Here is a 12,458-nt window from a genome sequence, read left to right on the forward strand (position 1 = left end):
TTCCGTTCCGGTACCGGGAATCGAACCCGGGCCTCCTGGGTGAAAGCCAGGTATCCTAGCCACTAGACCACACCGGATGTGGCCGTTTCGTTCGACCGTTCGTACGGTCGCTTGTCGCATTTCGTGTCGAGTGCCGCGTCGGCGCCCCCCTCTCTTTGCGAGCATTTTTGCACATACTGACTGGCAAGGCGCGCACCTCAAACGTCGCAGAGCAATGCTTTTGGCTTCACGCTCTGCTGGGAGAAGAGGAAAAGGGAAGCTGTAAGTAGCAATAACAGGAAGTAAACATTTTCCCGCTGAAGCGTTGAAACGCTGTGGATAACAAACAAGAAATACGTTGGCGCCCTAGCAACAGCACCACCATGTCACAGAAAATTAAATGCCCCGGGTGAGGATCGAACTCACGACCTTAAGATTATGAGACTTACGCGCTGCCTACTGCGCTACCGAGGCACGGGTGCACCGCTTGTCCTGGAAACTGGGTAAACACCTTACCCAATATTAGACGTAGAGACACTGTACTTCCTGGATAACGTGTTCTGTTGCTACACGTGCACTGCCGGCCCAGTTGATTGCGGTGCTGCTGCTGCTGTTGCAACGATAGGCAGCACTCCTTGTCGTTGAAGTTCAGTGCCTCGGAGGCACCCGGACCCAGCAACTTGTGAGGCCAGGCCGACGCTAGTCTGTAGAACATGATGCGAGCGTCCTAGTGGGGACCCGCGAGTGCTGCGTTCTCGGTCCTTCTCAAGGGAAATCCAGCTACACATTCTTGTGGATCGTGCATCTCAAGCGCTCAAGCCACGCGGCAGCATTATCGCGGGAAAAGCAAAATGATGCATCGGCCGGGAATCGAACCCGGGCCGCCCGCGTGGCAGGCGAGCATTCTACCACTGAACCACCGATGCTCGGGCCAGCGGTAACTTGACGCTGCTTGCCGCGCAGATGTCTCAAGGGAAAGTGGGACTGCCGTCAAGCGCCGTAGCATTCTGTGGAAAAGATGCTGCAGACGCTGAATCCTGCACTGCACTGCTCTGCTTAAAAATGCCGCCAGAACGCGGTCCTCTGCGTACTCTTGCGTTGCCGGCGCCCAACTCTTGCCAAAGGATGCGAAGTGTGCGCGGATACGCTGTCCGAATGCGTCTGGATGTGCTCCCCTAGCCTGCCTCGAAATGCGCCTGCCAGGTACGATCACCTTCGGCCGCTGCCGACTGGCGGGAAGCCGACACAGCGCGGACGCGCGGCGCTCGCTTGTGCGGTGGTGGTGTAATGGTCAGCATAGTTGCCTTCCAAGCAGTTGATCCGGGTTCGATTCCCGGCCACCGCAGCAGGCTTTTAATTTCGCGTATGAGTACTTTTGCCACGCGCTCTTAAATTATTGTTTTTTCGCCCTCTTACTCGCTGCATACCAGCCCTTAGTGTGTCTCGACTTGTCTCGACTTTGCTCGGCTGACGCGAGAGCTGACGCTCTCAAATCGGCCTATATCAAAACGACAAGCACGAGAAACGACTGAGAGAGGTAAGGAGGGACACACAGCACGCCCCCTTCATTTCACGGTGGCGTCTCCCTGACCGAATCGGGCTGTAGCTCCGAAAAGAAAGGAGAAACAAAAATAGGAAGTAAAAGTGCCAATAGCGCCCTGTGTTCCCATGCGCTCACCCGCCCAAGTACTGACAAGGGCCAAAGTTGTTACGCATCGGCAATCGGACATTTTCTTTCATTTTCTCTTTATCGGTTGAGAACCAGTGTATTCAAGATATTATGGCCATTGCCGAGTGAATGCTGTAGCGCTCCCCGACGAGTCGGGTTCGGATCCTCTATCAACTTCCACGCAGGGTGATGATCTTTTGGTCACCACACTCGCCAGCTGAAATCGGCGCCGCCTTTTCGTAGTAGGAAAAGAGTAGTGGCCCGTGGGGGGATCGAACCCACGACCTTCGCGTTATTAGCACGACGCTCTAACCAACTGAGCTAGCGGGCCTCGGCAGATGCAGTTGCTCAGCCCTACGCTGGAAACAGGTGGCATGAAGCCGCACACCATTTCTATGGTCGTCGTGTGTCTGCTTCCCTAGTCTATATTCTGCTGACGGTCACGAAACAGTAGCTATATTGCGAGCAGGACGGGAAACGGCCGCTCGGACAGCTCAAACTTGTCACGATTCGTGTGGAAAAAATTCCGTTCCGGTACCGGGAATCGAACCCGGGCCTCCTGGGTGAAAGCCAGGTATCCTAGCCACTAGACCACACCGGATGTGGCCGTTTCGTTCGACCGTTCGTACGGTCGCTTGTCGCATTTCGTGTCGAGTGCCGCGTCGGCGCCCCCCTCTCTTTGCGAGCATTTTTGCACATACTGACTGGCAAGGCGCGCACCTCAAACGTCGCAGAGCAATGCTTTTGGCTTCACGCTCTGCTGGGAGAAGAGGAAAAGGGAAGCTGTAAGTAGCAATAACAGGAAGTAAACATTTTCCCGCTGAAGCGTTGAAACGCTGTGGATAACAAACAAGAAATACGTTGGCGCCCTAGCAACAGCACCACCATGTCACAGAAAATTAAATGCCCCGGGTGAGGATCGAACTCACGACCTTAAGATTATGAGACTTACGCGCTGCCTACTGCGCTACCGAGGCACGGGTGCACCGCTTGTCCTGGAAACTGGGTAAACACCTTACCCAATATTAGACGTAGAGACACTGTACTTCCTGGATAACGTGTTCTGTTGCTACACGTGCACTGCCGGCCCAGTTGATTGCGGTGCTGCTGCTGCTGTTGCAACGATAGGCAGCACTCCTTGTCGTTGAAGTTCAGTGCCTCGGAGGCACCCGGACCCAGCAACTTGTGAGGCCAGGCCGACGCTAGTCTGTAGAACATGATGCGAGCGTCCTAGTGGGGACCCGCGAGTGCTGCGTTCTCGGTCCTTCTCAAGGGAAATCCAGCTACACATTCTTGTGGATCGTGCATCTCAAGCGCTCAAGCCACGCGGCAGCATTATCGCGGGAAAAGCAAAATGATGCATCGGCCGGGAATCGAACCCGGGCCGCCCGCGTGGCAGGCGAGCATTCTACCACTGAACCACCGATGCTCGGGCCAGCGGTAACTTGACGCTGCTTGCCGCGCAGATGTCTCAAGGGAAAGTGGGACTGCCGTCAAGCGCCGTAGCATTCTGTGGAAAAGATGCTGCAGACGCTGAATCCTGCACTGCACTGCTCTGCTTAAAAATGCCGCCAGAACGCGGTCCTCTGCGTACTCTTGCGTTGCCGGCGCCCAACTCTTGCCAAAGGATGCGAAGTGTGCGCGGATACGCTGTCCGAATGCGTCTGGATGTGCTCCCCTAGCCTGCCTCGAAATGCGCCTGCCAGGTACGATCACCTTCGGCCGCTGCCGACTGGCGGGAAGCCGACACAGCGCGGACGCGCGGCGCTCGCTTGTGCGGTGGTGGTGTAATGGTCAGCATAGTTGCCTTCCAAGCAGTTGATCCGGGTTCGATTCCCGGCCACCGCAGCAGGCTTTTAATTTCGCGTATGAGTACTTTTGCCACGCGCTCTTAAATTATTGTTTTTTCGCCCTCTTACTCGCTGCATACCAGCCCTTAGTGTGTCTCGACTTGTCTCGACTTTGCTCGGCTGACGCGAGAGCTGACGCTCTCAAATCGGCCTATATCAAAACGACAAGCACGAGAAACGACTGAGAGAGGTAAGGAGGGACACACAGCACGCCCCCTTCATTTCACGGTGGCGTCTCCCTGACCGAATCGGGCTGTAGCTCCGAAAAGAAAGGAGAAACAAAAATAGGAAGTAAAAGTGCCAATAGCGCCCTGTGTTCCCATGCGCTCACCCGCCCAAGTACTGACAAGGGCCAAAGTTGTTACGCATCGGCAATCGGACATTTTCTTTCATTTTCTCTTTATCGGTTGAGAACCAGTGTATTCAAGATATTATGGCCATTGCCGAGTGAATGCTGTAGCGCTCCCCGACGAGTCGGGTTCGGATCCTCTATCAACTTCCACGCAGGGTGATGATCTTTTGGTCACCACACTCGCCAGCTGAAATCGGCGCCGCCTTTTCGTAGTAGGAAAAGAGTAGTGGCCCGTGGGGGGATCGAACCCACGACCTTCGCGTTATTAGCACGACGCTCTAACCAACTGAGCTAGCGGGCCTCGGCAGATGCAGTTGCTCAGCCCTACGCTGGAAACAGGTGGCATGAAGCCGCACACCATTTCTATGGTCGTCGTGTGTCTGCTTCCCTAGTCTATATTCTGCTGACGGTCACGAAACAGTAGCTATATTGCGAGCAGGACGGGAAACGGCCGCTCGGACAGCTCAAACTTGTCACGATTCGTGTGGAAAAAATTCCGTTCCGGTACCGGGAATCGAACCCGGGCCTCCTGGGTGAAAGCCAGGTATCCTAGCCACTAGACCACACCGGATGTGGCCGTTTCGTTCGACCGTTCGTACGGTCGCTTGTCGCATTTCGTGTCGAGTGCCGCGTCGGCGCCCCCCTCTCTTTGCGAGCATTTTTGCACATACTGACTGGCAAGGCGCGCACCTCAAACGTCGCAGAGCAATGCTTTTGGCTTCACGCTCTGCTGGGAGAAGAGGAAAAGGGAAGCTGTAAGTAGCAATAACAGGAAGTAAACATTTTCCCGCTGAAGCGTTGAAACGCTGTGGATAACAAACAAGAAATACGTTGGCGCCCTAGCAACAGCACCACCATGTCACAGAAAATTAAATGCCCCGGGTGAGGATCGAACTCACGACCTTAAGATTATGAGACTTACGCGCTGCCTACTGCGCTACCGAGGCACGGGTGCACCGCTTGTCCTGGAAACTGGGTAAACACCTTACCCAATATTAGACGTAGAGACACTGTACTTCCTGGATAACGTGTTCTGTTGCTACACGTGCACTGCCGGCCCAGTTGATTGCGGTGCTGCTGCTGCTGTTGCAACGATAGGCAGCACTCCTTGTCGTTGAAGTTCAGTGCCTCGGAGGCACCCGGACCCAGCAACTTGTGAGGCCAGGCCGACGCTAGTCTGTAGAACATGATGCGAGCGTCCTAGTGGGGACCCGCGAGTGCTGCGTTCTCGGTCCTTCTCAAGGGAAATCCAGCTACACATTCTTGTGGATCGTGCATCTCAAGCGCTCAAGCCACGCGGCAGCATTATCGCGGGAAAAGCAAAATGATGCATCGGCCGGGAATCGAACCCGGGCCGCCCGCGTGGCAGGCGAGCATTCTACCACTGAACCACCGATGCTCGGGCCAGCGGTAACTTGACGCTGCTTGCCGCGCAGATGTCTCAAGGGAAAGTGGGACTGCCGTCAAGCGCCGTAGCATTCTGTGGAAAAGATGCTGCAGACGCTGAATCCTGCACTGCACTGCTCTGCTTAAAAATGCCGCCAGAACGCGGTCCTCTGCGTACTCTTGCGTTGCCGGCGCCCAACTCTTGCCAAAGGATGCGAAGTGTGCGCGGATACGCTGTCCGAATGCGTCTGGATGTGCTCCCCTAGCCTGCCTCGAAATGCGCCTGCCAGGTACGATCACCTTCGGCCGCTGCCGACTGGCGGGAAGCCGACACAGCGCGGACGCGCGGCGCTCGCTTGTGCGGTGGTGGTGTAATGGTCAGCATAGTTGCCTTCCAAGCAGTTGATCCGGGTTCGATTCCCGGCCACCGCAGCAGGCTTTTAATTTCGCGTATGAGTACTTTTGCCACGCGCTCTTAAATTATTGTTTTTTCGCCCTCTTACTCGCTGCATACCAGCCCTTAGTGTGTCTCGACTTGTCTCGACTTTGCTCGGCTGACGCGAGAGCTGACGCTCTCAAATCGGCCTATATCAAAACGACAAGCACGAGAAACGACTGAGAGAGGTAAGGAGGGACACACAGCACGCCCCCTTCATTTCACGGTGGCGTCTCCCTGACCGAATCGGGCTGTAGCTCCGAAAAGAAAGGAGAAACAAAAATAGGAAGTAAAAGTGCCAATAGCGCCCTGTGTTCCCATGCGCTCACCCGCCCAAGTACTGACAAGGGCCAAAGTTGTTACGCATCGGCAATCGGACATTTTCTTTCATTTTCTCTTTATCGGTTGAGAACCAGTGTATTCAAGATATTATGGCCATTGCCGAGTGAATGCTGTAGCGCTCCCCGACGAGTCGGGTTCGGATCCTCTATCAACTTCCACGCAGGGTGATGATCTTTTGGTCACCACACTCGCCAGCTGAAATCGGCGCCGCCTTTTCGTAGTAGGAAAAGAGTAGTGGCCCGTGGGGGGATCGAACCCACGACCTTCGCGTTATTAGCACGACGCTCTAACCAACTGAGCTAGCGGGCCTCGGCAGATGCAGTTGCTCAGCCCTACGCTGGAAACAGGTGGCATGAAGCCGCACACCATTTCTATGGTCGTCGTGTGTCTGCTTCCCTAGTCTATATTCTGCTGACGGTCACGAAACAGTAGCTATATTGCGAGCAGGACGGGAAACGGCCGCTCGGACAGCTCAAACTTGTCACGATTCGTGTGGAAAAAATTCCGTTCCGGTACCGGGAATCGAACCCGGGCCTCCTGGGTGAAAGCCAGGTATCCTAGCCACTAGACCACACCGGATGTGGCCGTTTCGTTCGACCGTTCGTACGGTCGCTTGTCGCATTTCGTGTCGAGTGCCGCGTCGGCGCCCCCCTCTCTTTGCGAGCATTTTTGCACATACTGACTGGCAAGGCGCGCACCTCAAACGTCGCAGAGCAATGCTTTTGGCTTCACGCTCTGCTGGGAGAAGAGGAAAAGGGAAGCTGTAAGTAGCAATAACAGGAAGTAAACATTTTCCCGCTGAAGCGTTGAAACGCTGTGGATAACAAACAAGAAATACGTTGGCGCCCTAGCAACAGCACCACCATGTCACAGAAAATTAAATGCCCCGGGTGAGGATCGAACTCACGACCTTAAGATTATGAGACTTACGCGCTGCCTACTGCGCTACCGAGGCACGGGTGCACCGCTTGTCCTGGAAACTGGGTAAACACCTTACCCAATATTAGACGTAGAGACACTGTACTTCCTGGATAACGTGTTCTGTTGCTACACGTGCACTGCCGGCCCAGTTGATTGCGGTGCTGCTGCTGCTGTTGCAACGATAGGCAGCACTCCTTGTCGTTGAAGTTCAGTGCCTCGGAGGCACCCGGACCCAGCAACTTGTGAGGCCAGGCCGACGCTAGTCTGTAGAACATGATGCGAGCGTCCTAGTGGGGACCCGCGAGTGCTGCGTTCTCGGTCCTTCTCAAGGGAAATCCAGCTACACATTCTTGTGGATCGTGCATCTCAAGCGCTCAAGCCACGCGGCAGCATTATCGCGGGAAAAGCAAAATGATGCATCGGCCGGGAATCGAACCCGGGCCGCCCGCGTGGCAGGCGAGCATTCTACCACTGAACCACCGATGCTCGGGCCAGCGGTAACTTGACGCTGCTTGCCGCGCAGATGTCTCAAGGGAAAGTGGGACTGCCGTCAGAGCGCCGTAGCATTCTGTGGAAAAGATGCTGCAGACGCTGAATCCTGCACTGCACTGCTCTGCTTAAAAATGCCGCCAGAACGCGGTCCTCTGCGTACTCTTGCGTTGCCGGCGCCCAACTCTTGCCAAAGGATGCGAAGTGTGCGCGGATACGCTGTCCGAATGCGTCTGGATGTGCTCCCCTAGCCTGCCTCGAAATGCGCCTGCCAGGTACGATCACCTTCGGCCGCTGCCGACTGGCGGGAAGCCGACACAGCGCGGACGCGCGGCGCTCGCTTGTGCGGTGGTGGTGTAATGGTCAGCATAGTTGCCTTCCAAGCAGTTGATCCGGGTTCGATTCCGGCCACCGCAGCAGGCTTTTAATTTCGCGTATGAGTACTTTTGCCACGCGCTCTTAAATTATTGTTTTTTCGCCCTCTTACTCGCTGCATACCAGCCCTTAGTGTGTCTCGACTTGTCTCGACTTTGCTCGGCTGACGCGAGAGCTGACGCTCTCAAATCGGCCTATATCAAAACGACAAGCACGAGAAACGACTGAGAGAGGTAAGGAGGGACACACAGCACGCCCCCTTCATTTCACGGTGGCGTCTCCCTGACCGAATCGGGCTGTAGCTCGAAAAGAAAGGAGAAACAAAAATAGGAAGTAAAAGTGCCAATAGCGCCCTGTGTTCCCATGCGCTCACCCGCCAAGTACTGACAAGGGCCAAAGTTGTTACGCATCGGCAATCGGACATTTTCTTTCATTTTCTCTTTATCGGTTGAGAACCAGTGTATTCAAGATATTATGGCCATTGCCGAGTGAATGCTGTAGCGCTCCCCGACGAGTCGGGTTCGGATCCTCTATCAACTTCCACGCAGGGTGATGATCTTTTGGTCACCACACTCGCCAGCTGAAATCGGCGCCGCCTTTTCGTAGTAGGAAAAGAGTAGTGGCCCGTGGGGGGATCGAACCCACGACCTTCGCGTTATTAGCACGACGCTCTAACCAACTGAGCTAGCGGGCCTCGGCAGATGCAGTTGCTCAGCCCTACGCTGGAAACAGGTGGCATGAAGCCGCACACCATTTCTATGGTCGTCGTGTGTCTGCTTCCCTAGTCTATATTCTGCTGACGGTCACGAAACAGTAGCTATATTGCGAGCAGGACGGGAAACGGCCGCTCGGACAGCTCAAACTTGTCACGATTCGTGTGGAAAAAATTCCGTTCCGGTACCGGGAATCGAACCCGGGCCTCCTGGGTGAAAGCCAGGTATCCTAGCCACTAGACCACACCGGATGTGGCCGTTTCGTTCGACCGTTCGTACGGTCGCTTGTCGCATTTCGTGTCGAGTGCCGCGTCGGCGCCCCCCTCTCTTTGCGAGCATTTTTGCACATACTGACTGGCAAGGCGCGCACCTCAAACGTCGCAGAGCAATGCTTTTGGCTTCACGCTCTGCTGGGAGAAGAGGAAAAGGGAAGCTGTAAGTAGCAATAACAGGAAGTAAACATTTTCCCGCTGAAGCGTTGAAACGCTGTGGATAACAAACAAGAAATACGTTGGCGCCCTAGCAACAGCACCACCATGTCACAGAAAATTAAATGCCCCGGGTGAGGATCGAACTCACGACCTTAAGATTATGAGACTTACGCGCTGCCTACTGCGCTACCGAGGCACGGGTGCACCGCTTGTCCTGGAAACTGGGTAAACACCTTACCCAATATTAGACGTAGAGACACTGTACTTCCTGGATAACGTGTTCTGTTGCTACACGTGCACTGCCGGCCCAGTTGATTGCGGTGCTGCTGCTGCTGTTGCAACGATAGGCAGCACTCCTTGTCGTTGAAGTTCAGTGCCTCGGAGGCACCCGGACCCAGCAACTTGTGAGGCCAGGCCGACGCTAGTCTGTAGAACATGATGCGAGCGTCCTAGTGGGGACCCGCGAGTGCTGCGTTCTCGGTCCTTCTCAAGGGAAATCCAGCTACACATTCTTGTGGATCGTGCATCTCAAGCGCTCAAGCCACGCGGCAGCATTATCGCGGAAAAGCAAAATGATGCATCGGCCGGGAATCGAACCCGGGCCGCCCGCGTGGCAGGCGAGCATTCTACCACTGAACCACCGATGCTCGGGCCAGCGGTAACTTGACGCTGCTTGCCGCGCAGATGTCTCAAGGGAAAGTGGGACTGCCGTCAAGCGCCGTAGCATTCTGTGGAAAAGATGCTGCAGACGCTGAATCCTGCACTGCACTGCTCTGCTTAAAAATGCCGCCAGAACGCGGTCCTCTGCGTACTCTTGCGTTGCCGGCGCCCAACTCTTGCCAAAGGATGCGAAGTGTGCGCGGATACGCTGTCCGAATGCGTCTGGATGTGCTCCCCTAGCCTGCCTCGAAATGCGCCTGCCAGGTACGATCACCTTCGGCCGCTGCCGACTGGCGGGAAGCCGACACAAGCGCGGACGCGCGGCGCTCGCTTGTGCGGTGGTGGTGTAATGGTCAGCATAGTTGCCTTCCAAGCAGTTGATCCGGGTTCGATTCCCGGCCACCGCAGCAGGCTTTTAATTTCGCGTATGAGTACTTTTGCCACGCGCTCTTAAATTATTGTTTTTTCGCCCTCTTACTCGCTGCATACCAGCCCTTAGTGTGTCTCGACTTGTCTCGACTTTGCTCGGCTGACGCGAGAGCTGACGCTCTCAAATCGGCCTATATCAAAACGACAAGCACGAGAAACGACTGAGAGAGGTAAGGAGGGACACACAGCACGCCCCCTTCATTTCACGGTGGCGTCTCCCTGACCGAATCGGGCTGTAGCTCCGAAAAGAAAGGAGAAACAAAAATAGGAAGTAAAAGTGCCAATAGCGCCCTGTGTTCCCATGCGCTCACCCGCCCAAGTACTGACAAGGGCCAAAGTTGTTACGCATCGGCAATCGGACATTTTCTTTCATTTTCTCTTTATCGGTTGAGAACCAGTGTATTCAAGATATTATGGCCATTGCCGAGTGAATGCTGTAGCGCTCCCCGACGAGTCGGGTTCGGATCCTCTATCAACTTCCACGCAGGGTGATGATCTTTTGGTCACCACACTCGCCAGCTGAAATCGGCGCCGCCTTTTCGTAGTAGGAAAAGAGTAGTGGCCCGTGGGGGGATCGAACCCACGACCTTCGCGTTATTAGCACGACGCTCTAACCAACTGAGCTAGCGGGCCTCGGCAGATGCAGTTGCTCAGCCTACGCTGGAAACAGGTGGCCATGAAGCCGCACACCATTTCTATGGTCGTCGTGTGTCTGCTTCCCTAGTCTATATTCTGCTGACGGTCACGAAACAGTAGCTATATTGCGAGCAGGACGGGAAACGGCCGCTCGGACAGCTCAAACTTGTCACGATTCGTGTGGAAAAAATTCCGTTCCGGTACCGGGAATCGAACCCGGGTGAAAGCCAGGTATCCTAGCCACTAGACCACACCGGATGTGGCCGTTTCGTTCGACCGTTCGTACGGTCGCTTGTCGCATTTCGTGTCGAGTGCCGCGTCGGCGCCCCCTCTCTTTGCGAGCATCTTTGCACATACTGACTGGCAAGGCGCGCACCTCAAACGTCGCAGAGCAATGCTTTTGGCTTCACGCTCTGCTGGGAGAAGAGGAAAAGGGAAGCTGTAAGTAGCAATAACAGGAAGTAAACATTTTCCCGCTGAAGCGTTGAAACGCTGTGGATAACAAACAAGAAATACGTTGGCGCCCTAGCAACAGCACCACCATGTCACAGAAAATTAAATGCCCGGGTGAGGATCGAACTCACGACCTTAAGATTATGAGACTTACGCGCTGCCTACTGCGCTACCGAGGCACGGGTGCACCGCTTGTCTGGAAACTGGGTAAACACCTTACCCAATATTAGACGTAGAGACACTGTACTTCCTGGATAACGTGTTCTGTTGCTACACGTGCACTGCCGGCCCAGTTGATTGCGGTGCTGCTGCTGCTGTTGCAACGATAGGCAGCACTCCTTGTCGTTGAAGTTCAGTGCCTCGGAGGCACCCGGACCAGCAACTTGTGAGGCCAGGCCGACGCTAGTCTGTAGAACATGATGCGAGCGTCCTAGTGGGGACCCGCGAGTGCTGCGTTCTCGGTCCTTCTCAAGGGAAATCCAGCTACACATTCTTGTGGATCGTGCATCTCAAGCGCTCAAGCCACGCGGCAGCATTATCGCGGGAAAAGCAAAATGATGCATCGGCCGGGAATCGAACCCGGGCCGCCCGCGTGGCAGGCGAGCATTCTACACTGAACCACCGATGCTCGGGCCAGCGGTAACTTGACGCTGCTTGCCGCGCAGATGTCTCAAGGGAAAGTGGGACTGCCGTCAAGCGCCGTAGCATTCTGTGGAAAAGATGCTGCAGACGCTGAATCCTGCACTGCACTGCTCTGCTTAAAAATGCCGCCAGAACGCGGTCCTCTGCGTACTCTTGCGTTGCCGGCGCCCAACTCTTGCCAAAGGATGCGAAGTGTGCGCGGATACGCTGTCCGAATGCGTCTGGATGTGCTCCCCTAGCCTGCCTCGAAATGCGCCTGCCAGGTACGATCACCTTCGGCCGCTGCCGACTGGCGGGAAGCCGACACAGCGCGGACGCGCGGTGCTCGCTTGTGCGGTGGTGGTGTAATGGTCAGCATAGGTTGCCTTCCAAGCAGTTGATCCGGGTTCGATTCCCGGCCACCGCAGCAGGCTTTTAATTTCGCGTATGAGTACTTTTGCCACGCGCTCTTAAATTATTGTTTTTTCGCCCTCTTACTCGCTGCATACCAGCCCTTAGTGTGTCTCGACTTGTCTCGACTTTGCTCGGCTGACGCGAGAGCTGACGCTCTCAAATCGGCCTATATCAAAACGACAAGCACGAGAAACGACTGAGAGAGGTAAGGAGGGACACACAGCACGCCCCCTTCATTTCACGGTGGCGTCTCCCTGACCGAATCGGGCTGTAGCTCCGAAAAGAAAGGAGAAACAAAAATA

At 55.2% G+C, this 12,458-nt stretch overlaps 28 non-coding genes across 28 annotated transcripts; 6 read left to right on the plus strand and 22 right to left on the minus strand.

The window, feature by feature from the left end:
• Positions 1–5: 5 nt before the first annotated feature.
• On the minus strand, positions 6–77 carry Trnae-uuc. The gene has a single exon. It is a non-coding gene; the product is annotated as a tRNA-Glu (tRNA).
• A 303-nt stretch (positions 78–380) lies between these two features.
• On the minus strand, positions 381–453 carry Trnam-cau. The gene has a single exon. It is a non-coding gene; the product is annotated as a tRNA-Met (tRNA).
• A 381-nt stretch (positions 454–834) lies between these two features.
• Positions 835–905, minus strand: Trnag-gcc. Its single transcript has one exon. It is a non-coding gene; the product is annotated as a tRNA-Gly (tRNA).
• A 347-nt stretch (positions 906–1,252) lies between these two features.
• On the plus strand, positions 1,253–1,324 carry Trnag-ucc. Its single transcript has one exon. It is a non-coding gene; the product is annotated as a tRNA-Gly (tRNA).
• Positions 1,325–1,905: 581 nt separating this feature from the next.
• Trnai-aau lies at positions 1,906–1,979 on the minus strand. Its single transcript has one exon. It is a non-coding gene; the product is annotated as a tRNA-Ile (tRNA).
• A 198-nt stretch (positions 1,980–2,177) lies between these two features.
• On the minus strand, positions 2,178–2,249 carry Trnae-uuc. Its single transcript has one exon. It is a non-coding gene; the product is annotated as a tRNA-Glu (tRNA).
• A 303-nt stretch (positions 2,250–2,552) lies between these two features.
• On the minus strand, positions 2,553–2,625 carry Trnam-cau. Its single transcript has one exon. It is a non-coding gene; the product is annotated as a tRNA-Met (tRNA).
• A 381-nt stretch (positions 2,626–3,006) lies between these two features.
• On the minus strand, positions 3,007–3,077 carry Trnag-gcc. The gene has a single exon. It is a non-coding gene; the product is annotated as a tRNA-Gly (tRNA).
• A 347-nt stretch (positions 3,078–3,424) lies between these two features.
• On the plus strand, positions 3,425–3,496 carry Trnag-ucc. Its single transcript has one exon. It is a non-coding gene; the product is annotated as a tRNA-Gly (tRNA).
• Positions 3,497–4,077: 581 nt separating this feature from the next.
• Positions 4,078–4,151, minus strand: Trnai-aau. Its single transcript has one exon. It is a non-coding gene; the product is annotated as a tRNA-Ile (tRNA).
• Positions 4,152–4,349: 198 nt separating this feature from the next.
• On the minus strand, positions 4,350–4,421 carry Trnae-uuc. The gene has a single exon. It is a non-coding gene; the product is annotated as a tRNA-Glu (tRNA).
• A 303-nt stretch (positions 4,422–4,724) lies between these two features.
• On the minus strand, positions 4,725–4,797 carry Trnam-cau. The gene has a single exon. It is a non-coding gene; the product is annotated as a tRNA-Met (tRNA).
• Positions 4,798–5,178: 381 nt separating this feature from the next.
• Positions 5,179–5,249, minus strand: Trnag-gcc. Its single transcript has one exon. It is a non-coding gene; the product is annotated as a tRNA-Gly (tRNA).
• Positions 5,250–5,596: 347 nt separating this feature from the next.
• On the plus strand, positions 5,597–5,668 carry Trnag-ucc. Its single transcript has one exon. It is a non-coding gene; the product is annotated as a tRNA-Gly (tRNA).
• A 581-nt stretch (positions 5,669–6,249) lies between these two features.
• Positions 6,250–6,323, minus strand: Trnai-aau. The gene has a single exon. It is a non-coding gene; the product is annotated as a tRNA-Ile (tRNA).
• Positions 6,324–6,521: 198 nt separating this feature from the next.
• Positions 6,522–6,593, minus strand: Trnae-uuc. Its single transcript has one exon. It is a non-coding gene; the product is annotated as a tRNA-Glu (tRNA).
• A 303-nt stretch (positions 6,594–6,896) lies between these two features.
• Trnam-cau lies at positions 6,897–6,969 on the minus strand. Its single transcript has one exon. It is a non-coding gene; the product is annotated as a tRNA-Met (tRNA).
• Positions 6,970–7,350: 381 nt separating this feature from the next.
• Trnag-gcc lies at positions 7,351–7,421 on the minus strand. The gene has a single exon. It is a non-coding gene; the product is annotated as a tRNA-Gly (tRNA).
• A 348-nt stretch (positions 7,422–7,769) lies between these two features.
• Positions 7,770–7,840, plus strand: Trnag-ucc. The gene has a single exon. It is a non-coding gene; the product is annotated as a tRNA-Gly (tRNA).
• Positions 7,841–8,419: 579 nt separating this feature from the next.
• Trnai-aau lies at positions 8,420–8,493 on the minus strand. Its single transcript has one exon. It is a non-coding gene; the product is annotated as a tRNA-Ile (tRNA).
• A 198-nt stretch (positions 8,494–8,691) lies between these two features.
• Trnae-uuc lies at positions 8,692–8,763 on the minus strand. Its single transcript has one exon. It is a non-coding gene; the product is annotated as a tRNA-Glu (tRNA).
• A 303-nt stretch (positions 8,764–9,066) lies between these two features.
• Positions 9,067–9,139, minus strand: Trnam-cau. The gene has a single exon. It is a non-coding gene; the product is annotated as a tRNA-Met (tRNA).
• Positions 9,140–9,519: 380 nt separating this feature from the next.
• On the minus strand, positions 9,520–9,590 carry Trnag-gcc. The gene has a single exon. It is a non-coding gene; the product is annotated as a tRNA-Gly (tRNA).
• A 348-nt stretch (positions 9,591–9,938) lies between these two features.
• Positions 9,939–10,010, plus strand: Trnag-ucc. The gene has a single exon. It is a non-coding gene; the product is annotated as a tRNA-Gly (tRNA).
• A 581-nt stretch (positions 10,011–10,591) lies between these two features.
• Trnai-aau lies at positions 10,592–10,665 on the minus strand. The gene has a single exon. It is a non-coding gene; the product is annotated as a tRNA-Ile (tRNA).
• Positions 10,666–11,227: 562 nt separating this feature from the next.
• Trnam-cau lies at positions 11,228–11,301 on the minus strand. Its single transcript has one exon. It is a non-coding gene; the product is annotated as a tRNA-Met (tRNA).
• A 378-nt stretch (positions 11,302–11,679) lies between these two features.
• Positions 11,680–11,749, minus strand: Trnag-gcc. The gene has a single exon. It is a non-coding gene; the product is annotated as a tRNA-Gly (tRNA).
• A 347-nt stretch (positions 11,750–12,096) lies between these two features.
• On the plus strand, positions 12,097–12,169 carry Trnag-ucc. Its single transcript has one exon. It is a non-coding gene; the product is annotated as a tRNA-Gly (tRNA).
• The last annotated feature ends 289 nt before the right edge of the window (positions 12,170–12,458 follow it).

The sequence above is a fragment of the Schistocerca piceifrons genome, chromosome 2, assembly GCF_021461385.2.
Source record: "Schistocerca piceifrons isolate TAMUIC-IGC-003096 chromosome 2, iqSchPice1.1, whole genome shotgun sequence".
Lineage (NCBI taxonomy): Eukaryota > Metazoa > Arthropoda > Insecta > Orthoptera > Acrididae > Schistocerca > Schistocerca piceifrons.